Raw genomic sequence first — 11312 nt, forward strand, 5'->3', positions numbered from 1 at the left:
ACCCCCCGCCAATCAGTAGCATTCACCAACTGAAACAGCCTTAGGCAGTAGGTAACCAATGTCACAAACTACATCCCCTGACGTCCATTAGCCAACACCATGGCCCTTGGGGATAGAGTGTCTGGCTGCCTTTGTCTCTCTGGGTCAAAGAAGGCTCTGCTGTAGAGATACAAAATGGCTGCTTCCAAGCAGGGAAATGGTCATTTAATAGAAGTATCCACACTTCCCAGGAGATGCTATGAAAACTGCTTCAATCAACTTTGACCATCCTCATTCTCCACCAGAAGCTAGGATAACTTTCTGATTCCTCTCTCCCCACCATTTTGCATCTCTCTCAGAAAGCCAAACAGTCAGAGTGCTTCCCAGTTCATGCCTTCAGGGTCTGACTTCTTGCTCTCCGTTCCTTTCCTGTCACCCTCATACACACACATAAACACACTTCCTCTAACCATTTATTCCATGGTTTCCGGGGCTTGCAAATTATTTCCACAGTATGGAAAGTAGAGACCACCAAGCTTCTTAACTAATGTCAAAACAGATCTTGCAGAGCAGGTGAAGACCTGCTAATGTCCACCAAGTTTAATTTAGGTCATCCAAGTTGGGAGTTAAGAATCCAGGCAAAGCTGCTCCTAAACCTACAGAGGAAGCTGGCCCAGGGGCATCAAACTAAGTGTTAGTGGATTGAGGAGTCAACATTCAGGGACTCTCTAGGCCTTTACAGGTCAGACAGAAAAAGAGGTTTTTACCACTGTAGGGAAGTGGGAAGATGGTATAAATGGGAACCCTTCATGAACTAGCCAAGAGGCCTCTCTGCAGGATGAGGTATTCGTAGGGCCGCAGTACTGCGAGGCCTCATTTTTCTTAGTACAAAACCTGCCCTGATCTGAGTCTGGGAATGGGAAGCCATTCCTGCAAGGGCTGCAGGCGCCAAGTGATGCATATCAGAAAGGCACTTATGTCTTCAGCAACGTGGCAATCTCTCTTTACTTCTCTGCCTCTGTCTTTCTGTATTATTGGGCCAGGCCCATTCCCTAAACCTTAGAGAACAAAGTCGGGACAAAACTGACCAGAGCCTGGACTTGAACTGCCCTGCCCTAGGCCTACAAAATCCCAGAGGTTGACATTGAGCAGTGACTGCTCTGACTCTGCCAGGATTGGATTAATTTGAGGTGGTGGAGGCTCAGATTTATTGCTGAAAGTTCAGCAGTACAGTCCTGGTCTTTAGCCCTAATGAAAGTTTTCATATTCAAGAAGTTTTCTCCATATGCATGTTTGAGGTGACTCTGGAGATTAGGCGGCCATATCTCAAATGTCAGAAAATATTATAGAGCGTTCAGACTTCTGTATTTGCTGCTTAACCTCAATATAACAGGCTCAAACTAGAGGAAGGGAGACAAAGTATAACTGACCACAAGCAGAAAATAATGTTAACTTGCTTGGCTTCTCTCCTAAGCACTGTAAGACAAAAGTGGAAGCCAACAACACAAGGATACCTTTAAATTTGACTTGTCTCAAAGGTAGCACACTCTGTCCTTGGGCCATTACTTGGACTAGGAACCCTCTACAAAAATATATGATAAGGGGGGGAAATATATGATAAGAGGGAATAGAACCCCCAGTTCTGTTATCAGCTTATCTAGACAACACAGATTGTAACAGTTTGGACAAACCAAAAACTATTCTGTGTGAGTCAAACTTAAGTTTCAGAGAATAACCATTACCATGTGGGAGGCTTTTTTTTTTAATGCAAAAGAAATCTCAAAATATTGTATTTATATCTACCTTCCACTGCTGCCGATATAGTAAGCATCTCCTACACAACAATAAATGATGCAGTTCATAGAGTATTTTGCACTTGGGGGAAAAAAATGTATCTGAACTTGTAAAAAGAAATGTTTGGATTTTGTATTGTCTTTTTTTATTATTATTATTATTAAAATACTAAATGAAACTTCTCAGCCTGGCATCTTTTCCTCTCTCAATGGCTTACCCTAGAGCTGGAAAAAAGCTCTGAGGAGACAAAGTGTCTTCTTGCTTCCAGATAGGACTTACCCCAATTTTTCATTTATCCATCATATTCCTAATGATTTTAGAATTTGAAAAGGCTTGTCTATTTTAAAAAGCAGTATCAAGAATTATCCCGAGTGGGGGAAATTTGGGGTATTGTTGCTTATCATAGTACAGTCCCCAAAATCTAGCCAGGCCACAGGTGGTTAAGATACTTCCCTAGTAAAGATGTCCCATCTCTAGCAAAGTACCAGCACTGAGATTCACCAACGTTGTTCTTTTTATGCAGTACATTCTTGGCCGCCAAACAGAATTCTGAAATAGAGATCATTCAGCCACTACCACCATTACTATACAGGTCTCGGGAAAGCAACCTCTAACCCCTTATAAATGAACAGTATCCATTTCTAGGCTCAGAGATGATAGATAAAACTTAATTGTTGTAATTACATAATTCCCTGACGTGACATTTTATTTGATTTAATAGCTACATGATATAGCCATTTAAGCGGAACAAGGAAAAATCTACCTGATCAAAAACTATGTTGGGTTGGCCTACCAGAATCCTGAACTTCCCCATCAGCATCTATAGAGGAGACAGGTGCTTTCTATTCCACAATTGCTGAGCTCCTGTTTCGTGCCAGGCATCGCGCATCAGGCCATCACAGCTTGATAGCAATAGCCATGCTCAAGATCCGCACTCCTCATGTAAGACTGATTACAACTGACCTTTCTACATAGATTTCCCAGCAGGAGAGGGAATCCAGTCAACTTGGTGATTATGAGTATAAATTAATTCACTGGCATTCTATTTCATACATTAACTTCCTGTGAGTTTGATTCAGTGTGACAAAATATGAACACCTTTGTGTGGACTAACAAAAATCACATTTCTAGAACTGCAAAGCTGAGGACCATATCCAGGACCATGGTGAGTGACTATACCAACTTGGGGCCATCTTCTCTGACTTCTCTCCTAATCCTCTTCTATTCCAAAAACACCAAGTCTTCCTCCTTCTTTCTAGGACACTTGCAATTATGTCCCAGAATAATGCAGAGTCAGGGCCAGTGGGGTATGGGTCTGTCTATATCCAGCAGTCTTTAAAGTGAGGTACATGAAGACTTTCCAAGGAATTCTTCCTAAAGGTATGTGAAGACTTTCCAAGGGGGTACCTGTGCAAGGAAATCAATCTGAGGAGAGTATTTTTTTTAATTTATTTATTTTATTTATTTATTTTGGGCTGCATTGGGTCTTCATTGCTGCGCACAGGCTTTCTCTAGTTGCGGCGAGCGGGGGCTACTCTTCATTGCAGCGTGCGGGCTTCTCATTGTGGTGGCTTCTCTTGTTGTGGAGCATGGGCTCTAGGCACGCAGGCTTCAGTAGTTGTGGCACATGGGCTCAGTAGTTGTGGCACATGGGCTCAGTAGTTGTGGCTCACGGGCTCTAGAGCGCAGGCTCAATAGTGGTGGCACAGGGGCTTAGCTGCTCCGCAGCATGTGGGATCTTCCCAGACTAGGGTTTGAACCCGTGTCCCCTGCATTGGCAGGCGGATTCTTAACCACTGTGCCGCCAGGGAAGCCCTGAGGAGAGTTGTAAGGGAATACATTTCCAGATCCTCAACTTCCATAAGAATTCTTCCCTAAAACTCATCTGTTTGAGAGCCAGCCAGCATATTCATGCACTCTCCATTCTACCTCCTCTATCACCATAATCCTTGTCCTACTTTACAAAAGAAAGGCATATCCCTCACCTACACTGAATCTTGATGCATGGCCTAGGGTGTAAAAACCTGGGGAGTAGAAGGAAGGGGTCGTTTTTTCCCTTCATAACAAAATATTCCCATTACAATCAATCTTCTTGTTTCATCTTATTTCTACCTCCTGCTAGCAAAAAATGAAATTGTTAGCTGCTCAAACCATTATTTCCTAACAAAAAAACTTTCTTTTTTATTAAATACATAAGAAAAAGTTTGAACATGAAGTCTAAGAAAATTATTGGAGTTCTTTCTCTTTTTTTGTTACACGATTGTTATTTAGTTGTTCCCAAAAGCCAAACATAAGAGTTCAACACAAGCAGAAACCGGTATTTGCCAAGGGACTAACATGCCTTCTACCCTACTTTTCACTTAATAAATTAATGTATTCAGCTACACATTATATGGCATTATTCCAAACTATACAATGAGAAATAGTACCACCTTGTTTTTACAATTTTTATACTATTAATATTAGATCTATATAATTTTAATCATGACTGACTTTAGTAATCTATTTTATAAGCTACAGTTAATAACTTCTTTCCCAGTGATTTTAATAATATTCTTTAAAAGTGAATATTAATATATTTATTATCTTTTTAAATTATTTATTTTTGGCTGCATTGGGTGTTTGTTGCTGCACATGGGCTTTCTCTAGCTGCGGCAAGTGGGGGCTACTCTTCATTGCGGTGCACAGGCTTCTCATTGTGGTGGTTTCTCTTGTTGCAGAGCACAGGCTCTAGGGGCGCAGGCTCAGTAGTTGTGGCGTGCGGGCTTAGTTGCTCTGTGTCATATGGGATCTTCCCGGACCAGGACTTGAACCTGTGTCCCCTGCACTGGCAGGCGGATTCTTAACCACTGCACCATCAGGGAAGTCCCTTAATATACTTATTTAAATTGAAGAATAAAGTCAGACTTTTTCCTGACAGAAAGTAAGTCTGATGTGAAATGAAGACTGGCTTTGCTAATTCCACAAATGGCAGGTGTTTTCCATATGGAAGTGAATCTGCATGTCAATGTTTTAACAGAAAGATACTGAAAACATGTAATGATGAAAGAATTTTATCAAAAAAATTGTGTTGGGGCCTCCCTGGTGGCGCAGTGGTTGAGAGTCCGCCTGCCAATGCAGGGGATACGGGTTCGTGCCCCGGTCCGGGAGGATCCCACATGCCGCGGAGCGGCTGGGCCCGTGAGCCATGGGCACTGAGCTTGCGCATCCGGCAACGGGAAAGGCCACGACAGTGAGAGGCCCACATATCGCAAAAAAAAAAAAAAAAAAAAAAAAAATTGTGTTGGCAAAGAAGTACGAAAATCAGTTATCTGATTAACTAGGTGCCTCTGAGTGAAAAGGTGACAGATAATTAATAATTATTTTCATAAGACTGAAACATATTCAAATGACTAACAAATCCTTTTGCAAGATCAGTGGTTTCCAATTCTTTGCTTTTAGTAAAGTAAAGGAGGACTCTATTTGATAGTACTTGATAACAGTATTTGGTAATAGGACACTTTGTGATTGTTGGCATGTAATTTAGAAGTAGTTCAAAGACTTGAGGGATATCATTTTAGCAAATTTCTTCCTTTCCCAATTACTATGTGAACAATGTTTCTTAATGCTTATGTCTATAAAAATAAAAAACAGGTAGAGAATTGGTGTGGCACCTTATCTCCTTCCACCATTAGGTAATATTAGTCTGTGAATACCTGAACTAATTGAGGAGAAACACCATATTTCTCATTGAGATGCATTTTCAATAAAATTGTACTTTTTAGGTTTCACAAGTTATAAAAATTTGTAATATAGTGATGTTGCTTAATAAATCGTGTACTAGTAATAACCGTAATGCAAATTTGACTCACAAGAAATTTTTCAACAAAGCCTATGGTCACAAGCAATAAGCTTAAATATATACTCAATTTTGTTGCAAAGAAGGTGATAGTGATCAGTAAAAGACTTTAGAGCATAAAATATACTAATTAGGATAAAGTTCTATAGGGGCAGTGAATGGAATTAGGAATTCAATAAGAAAGGGAACCATATAAAATTTCTTGTTCATGTATTTTTAAATGGATGTTGGCAGACATCAAATATTTAGGGTATTTGGAGTCCACTAGTTACAATTAAGAATGATGTAATGGTTTTAGTTTAAAACGTCAACATTTGCAGTAAGTCAGAAATTATATCCTCTACAAGTATTTAAATTTATGATGGAAAATTTAGGTATCAACTTAGAAATGAACAAGGGGGTACATAGTTCTTTAAAATTCTTATATGGAGTCCACTTTTTAAAATGTCTGAAGACCACCAGCCTATAAGGTATATTGTGGGGATGGGGTTCAAAGGCAGAACAGAAGTTACTAGAAATGATCTTCAATCCTCCACTCCAAAGTATCTTTCTCCCCAGTTCTCCTGAGTACCTGAAATTACCCATCATCAGAATCTTAATACTTCAAATTCAGACACTAGTTTCCCAGAGTTTTTGTTGTGTAATGGGAGAGGTGATTAGCCAATCAAATTAGGATCTGCAAGGAATGTGAGGAAGGACAGATGTATTTTTTATTATGGAAAAAGGTGGTGCGGGGTGTGTGTGTGTGGGGGGGAAACTAGGACAACCTGAGTTCTAGTCCCTGCTCTATGTCTAACCAGAAGTTTATGCTACAGGACAAGCTACTATGTTCTCTTTGTATCTAGGTAAAATAACTTGTCAAACTCCCACCAAAAAGGAACAGAAAGAGGACACCTTAAAGGTCAGGCTGTTTATTTCTATACCTGGAGATGTAGAAAGGATTAATTATAACATATATAACCATAAGAATGGGCCATCGGAACTTCCCTGGCGGTCAAGTGCCTAAGACTCTGCACTTCCACTGCAGGGGGCGCAGGTTCGATCCCTGGTCAGGGAACTAGGATCCCCCATGCCCTGCAGCGCGGCCAAAAAAAAGAGAAAAAGAATGGGCAACAATTGTCACTTACTGCCCCCCTAAACTGAGAACCTGATGAGAATTGGAGCCCCAGTCCCACCTCTGGAATTGCGCCAAAAGCAGTAAAACGCAGAACAGAGAATGTCTAAAATTGAAATGGAGGCTTTGTGGTTAAGCTCTTTAGACAAGAGAGGAAAGGAACCACCAATGGCATCTCTAGCTACCATGAGCCCCAAACACAGTACTTTGTAAATGTTTCCAGTTTACTGGCATACTTCCTTTAAAAAAATTTTTAAGTGAATTTTGGGGGGTGGGGAGAGAGGAGACAAAAAAAAGGACTTAAAGTCTAAAAGGGCAGAGAGGGAGAAATGTTTCTCACCTCATTCCTCCAGTCACCCCAATTCCTCTCCTAAGAGGCAACGTTTACCAGTTCCTCATCTAACGTCTCGATTTTTAATTTTTTACCAAAAGCTCACTCTCTTTTACTTTTCCCCTAGGTATCTGAAAATTCCCCAAGCCACAGCCCCTCCCTAGTGGGAGGGGGAAACAGTAAAAGGGCTTGGCTTTGTTCACCCCGAAAGGAGCCTACTAGGGGGAGCAGCTGGTTTTGAGGCTGCGGGTGGGGCTGGCGGGGGAATGAGAGAACCGAAGAGCACCCTCAGGGCGCCCTCCCTAAAGAGGCCAGTCCCTCACGGCTCCTCGACGTCGTCTTTTTCAATAAGGAGCTAGTAATACCCGCGTGGCTCATAGATCGTAGGCAGTGCCAGCGGACTGCGCACAGTAAAGCGCCTCGGGACCGTAAGGCGCAGGAGGACGCCTGGGGGCTCTGAGCCGCAAGGAGAGGGTCCACGGCCCCGGTGCGGAGAGTGGCAGCCGCGAGAACGGCCTCCCTCACAATCTGCCCCTCCGGTCCTCCCCGCCTCCAAAAGCGCACCTTCTCACCCGCAGGCGGCCGACGAGACTCGGGGCCTCGGGCTCCTCCCGCCTCCCGCCTCAGGTGGACCGAATCCCTCGGCAGGACAGGTGGCGGCTCCTCATTGCTATACAGACTACCCGGCTCGCGAGCCGCAGACCACCAGCCTATAAGGTATATTGTGGGGATGGGGTTCAAAGGCAGAACAGAAGTTACTAGAAATGATCTTCAATCCTCCACTCCAAAGTATCTTTCTCCCCAGTTCTCCTGAGTACCTGAAATTACCCATCATCAGAATCTTAATACTTCAAATTCAGACACTAGTTTCCCAGAGTTTTTGTTGTGTAATGGGAGAGGTGATTAGCCAATCAAATTAGGATCTGCAAGGAATGTGAGGAAGGACAGATGTATTTTTTATTATGGAAAAAGGTGGTGCGGGGTGTGTGTGTGTGGGGGGGAAACTAGGACAACCTGAGTTCTAGTCCCTGCTCTATGTCTAACCAGAAGTTTATGCTACAGGACAAGCTACTATGTTCTCTTTGTATCTAGGTAAAATAACTTGTCAAACTCCCACCAAAAAGGAACAGAAAGAGGACACCTTAAAGGTCAGGCTGTTTATTTCTATACCTGGAGATGTAGAAAGGATTAATTATAACATATATAACCATAAGAATGGGCCATCGGAACTTCCCTGGCGGTCAAGTGCCTAAGACTCTGCACTTCCACTGCAGGGGGCGCAGGTTCGATCCCTGGTCAGGGAACTAGGATCCCCCATGCCCTGCAGCGCGGCCAAAAAAAAGAGAAAAAGAATGGGCAACAATTGTCACTTACTGCCCCCCTAAACTGAGAACCTGATGAGAATTGGAGCCCCAGTCCCACCTCTGGAATTGCGCCAAAAGCAGTAAAACGCAGAACAGAGAATGTCTAAAATTGAAATGGAGGCTTTGTGGTTAAGCTCTTTAGACAAGAGAGGAAAGGAACCACCAATGGCATCTCTAGCTACCATGAGCCCCAAACACAGTACTTTGTAAATGTTTCCAGTTTACTGGCATACTTCCTTTAAAAAAATTTTTAAGTGAATTTTGGGGGGTGGGGAGAGAGGAGACAAAAAAAAGGACTTAAAGTCTAAAAGGGCAGAGAGGGAGAAATGTTTCTCACCTCATTCCTCCAGTCACCCCAATTCCTCTCCTAAGAGGCAACGTTTACCAGTTCCTCATCTAACGTCTCGATTTTTAATTTTTTACCAAAAGCTCACTCTCTTTTACTTTTCCCCTAGGTATCTGAAAATTCCCCAAGCCACAGCCCCTCCCTAGTGGGAGGGGGAAACAGTAAAAGGGCTTGGCTTTGTTCACCCCGAAAGGAGCCTACTAGGGGGAGCAGCTGGTTTTGAGGCTGCGGGTGGGGCTGGCGGGGGAATGAGAGAACCGAAGAGCACCCTCAGGGCGCCCTCCCTAAAGAGGCCAGTCCCTCACGGCTCCTCGACGTCGTCTTTTTCAATAAGGAGCTAGTAATACCCGCGTGGCTCATAGATCGTAGGCAGTGCCAGCGGACTGCGCACAGTAAAGCGCCTCGGGACCGTAAGGCGCAGGAGGACGCCTGGGGGCTCTGAGCCGCAAGGAGAGGGTCCACGGCCCCGGTGCGGAGAGTGGCAGCCGCGAGAACGGCCTCCCTCACAATCTGCCCCTCCGGTCCTCCCCGCCTCCAAAAGCGCACCTTCTCACCCGCAGGCGGCCGACGAGACTCGGGGCCTCGGGCTCCTCCCGCCTCCCGCCTCAGGTGGACCGAATCCCTCGGCAGGACAGGTGGCGGCTCCTCATTGCTATACAGACTCCCCGGCTCGCGAGCCGCGCCCAGTCCCTGACCGGGGCGTCGTGACGTCATCACGCCCTCCCCGGGCGCTCGGCCTTGCGGGCGGCGCGTCACCCCGGTCGGGGGGCGGGGCGGGGCTCTCACCGGCACAGTTCAGAACCCGGCTGCCGGGGCTCCAGCGGCCCGGGAACCGGGATAAGTAGGACGGCGGCCGCGGCGACTGGGGGTGCGGGGTGGAGCGTGTCCTGTATTTTCTATACGGGTTCCGGGGCCCGGTAGAGGCGCGCCGAGAGGAGAGGAAAGTGCGGCGGCCCTGGAACCTGGATATGGCGCGAGGCAAGCTGCGCGCGGGCGGGCGGGCTATGGCGCAGGCGGGTTGCGGGGCCGGCGCTGGTGGCGGGGCCCGTTGCATGGCGGTCTGTCGGCGGAGTCGCCCTCGGGGGCTGTCAGGTTGGTGGCTGCGGGGAGTGGGTCCACCGTGCCCAGGTGGGAGGCCGGGCGGGCGCAGGGCCCCGGGAAGGTCCCGAGCCCAGCGTGCCCACCCTCCTCCGGCCCTAGCCCGGTGGCCGGGAGGCTGGACGGCGGCCTGATCCTCCCCCACCCCGGGTTCCGACCCCCCATCCCTGCCCCTCCATTCCGTCCTGTGACTCCTCCCCCATGACTTACAAACCCCACCCCGTGACTGCGCCCGCCTCAACCTCTGTGACCCCCACACCCCACCCACTGACCCTAAGACCTCACCAGGTAATATTCACTTATTCATTGGCTCTGCCAACCCAGGAATTTCCCCAGCACTGCCCAGGGACCCACCACCCTCAGCTCTAAACCAGTGACTCACGACCCGAGATCCCTTCATCCCCCAAAACGTCAGTGACCCCACTGGTCTGGTAACCCCCTCCACTTCTACCCTGTGTTCCCCCACAAACTTGGTGACTCCCCCCAAACCTTTCCTGCTAATTCCTAAGCCATACCTACTAAAATAGTTTCCCACCCAGTTATATTCTACATAACCCTCAGTATCTGATAATCCCTTCTTTGCCCTGTAACTTCATGTCCTCATTCCATGTGCCGCCTTCATCCTTAAATCACCTCCACGGACATCCCTCTCTGCACTCCAGCCCTCCAGTGTTAATCAGCACATGACTTACAAGTGCCCTAGCACCGAGCTGGTGCTCAGGAAGATATAGAGATGAATATGAAGTAGATATAGTTGTAGTCATCAGAGAATCTGGATTGAGTGTGTGGTCCCAGATTCAAGTCCTAGCTCTGCCACCGTTGTGCTTTGGGAACCTGGAAGAAGTCCTTTCCTCGCTCTGGACCGCAGTTTCTCATCTGTATTATGATAAGGTTGGGTTACATGATCTCAGTTTCCTTCCAGCTGTGACGTTCTGCAATTCTCAAAGTCAAGATAATATTTGTTTGCAATCATTTTTGTACTCTGTACTCCTAACTAGAAGTTTACTGTTGTAATCTTAGCCCAGGGTCCACTTGCTTCTTGAACCTTATTCCCTCACTCCTGCAACCCCCCTACACTCTTAATAGTCCATACCCATTTCCCTTGATCAGGCCTCATCAGTTAACATGTTTGCAAAGCAGAATAAGAGTGCTTCAGCTTGGGGTATTGATGTGATAAGAGATCTGGGTTCTAGTTTGACTATGGCCTGTAAAGTATGGCACCTTAGGCACACCATTTAGCCTCAGTCTTCACTTCTCCTAGGGTAGGATAATAGTAGTGCTTGAGATAATGCATTCAAAGCATTTGGTACCAGGCCTAGCCCACGGGAGCCCTTAAGTATAAGCCGAGAAGCTCTTACGGGTCTTACTCTGTCCCGGGTGCTAGGGAGTCAACAGATAATGAACACAGGGGCCACACTTTGCATTATCTTGGTACCACCACCCCGCCC

Source organism: Lipotes vexillifer, unplaced genomic scaffold, assembly GCF_000442215.2.
Source record: "Lipotes vexillifer unplaced genomic scaffold, Lipotes_vexillifer_v1.1 scaffold528, whole genome shotgun sequence".
NCBI lineage: Eukaryota > Metazoa > Chordata > Mammalia > Artiodactyla > Lipotidae > Lipotes > Lipotes vexillifer.